We start from the raw sequence: 2648 nt of genomic DNA on the forward strand, positions 1-2648 counted from the left end.
CTCCTTCAGAATTTTCCACAGTTTATTGTGATCCACACAGTCAAAGGCTTTGGCATAGTCAATAAAGAAGAAATAGATGTTTTTCTGGAACTCTCTTGCTTTTTCGATGATCCAGCGAATGTTGGCAATTTAATCTCTGGTTTCTCTGCCTTTGCTAGATCTAGCTTGAATATCTGGAAGTTCATGGTTCACGTATTGCTGAAGCCTGGCTTGGAGAATTTTGAGCATTACCTTGCCAGCATATGAGATGAGTGCCGTTCTAAAGAAATGATTATAAGCCAGTAGAACTGCTGTCATTCAAAATATACATTTTGACTCCTAGCTATTTCAAAATTTATTTTCATATTAATTCTGGGACAGTTTCAATTAGAGAGATTTAGGGAAAAATCAGGTCCCAACACTTTGAAACATTCATATCATAAAATATAGTTCTACTCTGTCTATCAAACCTCAGCATCTGGTTAAAGATGTTTGGAAAAATCCACCTATAGAGACTTATTTAAATTTGGTCAAATTATTTGGACAACCTTAATGTAATTACTTTCTCTGCTTTCAGTGGGAAGTCTCACTGTTATTTTGGTCCTGAATAAATATTGTTTTCATAACCACACAACTAGCTATTGATTTGATCACTTTTTAACGTTAACATAATTTGCATTGTTATGCAGAAATAGCCAAAGTATTGTATGTTTAGAGTCTGATCAGAATATGTGAAGAAATTTATATTTAATTTGATTTCATTCTAGCCTTTTATGTATTCTTAACTTATTTTGGGTTTATATGGCCTGACATTTTCAATTCAGTAGTAGTAATATGGAAATTAAAGTTTTAAGTAGTATTTGTTCCATAGGGAATCTAAAATCAGCATTTGGTAGGGTGGATGTGGGCTAACCTATTAGTATAATAACTTCATTTTATTAGGTAATCTCTGGGAGTAAGCACTCATTTGAGGAAATAATTTGTCAGTTCAAATCATCTCCTCTTTCCCTTTACCCATTGTTTGTCTTTATTGATTATTTCTTATGTTGTATATAGTATTGGTTAAAATTTATAAGAATCTCATTATATGAGGAAATAAAGACAATACACACAAGAACTAAACATCCCAGGCCCTCACTTGACAACAAGGCATATTTTTTAACTCATACAACACAAGTAAGATGGATTTTTGTATGGCTTCAGGATCTGTTGGCATTTCCTCTTTGTAAATCACACTTATATCTCAGTCTTATTTTGTTCTGCTCATGAAAACATTTTAGACAAGTTTGCAATCATTACACGTTTCACAAAACTGAAACAGGAAGTTGGCATTTCTTTGAAATATTTCATTTTTTGAGACGTTCCTGGTTGTTTCCCAAATCTAAGTTGGATTTTTAATATCCCATTATGAGGACTGACTAGCTCACCCTGGTGAGGGGAAAATAGACAGTAAGACATCAGGGTCCCAGTCCTATTTCAATAGGAATTTGGGGTGACTGCCCAAGATTTCCATGTCTCAGTTTCCTCATCCATAAAATGCTTTGTAGAGGTGCTCAGTGTTTCTTGAATGAATTAATTAATTAATAGTCAACACTTACCAAATGCTCACCACAGGCTAGACACTTTATAGTATCATCACATTGAAGCTCTATGAAATAGATGCTGTTATTAACTCTCATAGAGGAAAAAGGAGTGTAATTAACTTGTCCAAAGTCACACAGTTAGCAACGTATGAAATTTGAATCCTGGCCACCTAAACCCAGTACCTATATTCTTAAACATGCTAAATCTGAATCTTCCCCTGGCTCCAGGGGTGGAAAATAAGTTAAAGGCAACTAACAGCCCTCCAGCCATCCTTTGCCTGGTGAATTCCTGCCTGTGCTGTGTTGTGTTACACCACTGAAGAAGAATTTGGCAGGGCTGGAATCTCTCATGATGTGGTGTCAGTGATTTTGGGTGCAGGAAAATTCCTTTACCCTTTGTGTCTTGGAGATTGCATAACTAAGATCCTTCTAAACTAAAGAGACAGAGTAATTGACCTCAAAATAGGTACTGCCCTTTGATCCCTCTGGGAGTAAGCAGGGGTTAAACAGGAGCTAAGTAATACTGCCATCTCTTTCAGAAATCTCAGTGTAACACTCTCAAAAAGAAATTTGACACCTGGCATAACAAATGGCCGATGGATGCTTCAGACACAGATGGCGGTGGAAATTTGGAGGAAGAGGCTTTCTCCTTTATCAAAGCCTCAGAATATCCTAATTACTATTTAGAAAGTGTATACATGGACATCGAGATTGAGTTTATATGACTCTGAAAACCTTCATTTCATTTTGAAAACAGTGCTACAGAGTGACCTGGCTATGTGGAGTTTGAGAGTAGATCTATGCTCTTCCTTACAGTTTAGAAATACACTCCTTGTTTTGGAGTTTTATTGAAATCTGATTTATAAAGTGAACACATTCTGGGCTATAAACTGAATATTTTACCAAGCTAAAGTTAAGTAAGAGTGACTCCAGTTATACTGTGGGTGTCAAGGGTGTGAGGAGGCAGAGCTAACCCCGTATGTCTTGAACAAAATTGGAGACGCTGCTGCGCACGTGAAAGGTCAAGGGGAACTTACAACCTATTCAGTCAGGCATGAGAAACAGATATCACAACCAAATAAATTA

Source organism: Ovis canadensis, chromosome 2 (assembly GCF_042477335.2).
Source record: "Ovis canadensis isolate MfBH-ARS-UI-01 breed Bighorn chromosome 2, ARS-UI_OviCan_v2, whole genome shotgun sequence".
Lineage (NCBI taxonomy): Eukaryota > Metazoa > Chordata > Mammalia > Artiodactyla > Bovidae > Ovis > Ovis canadensis.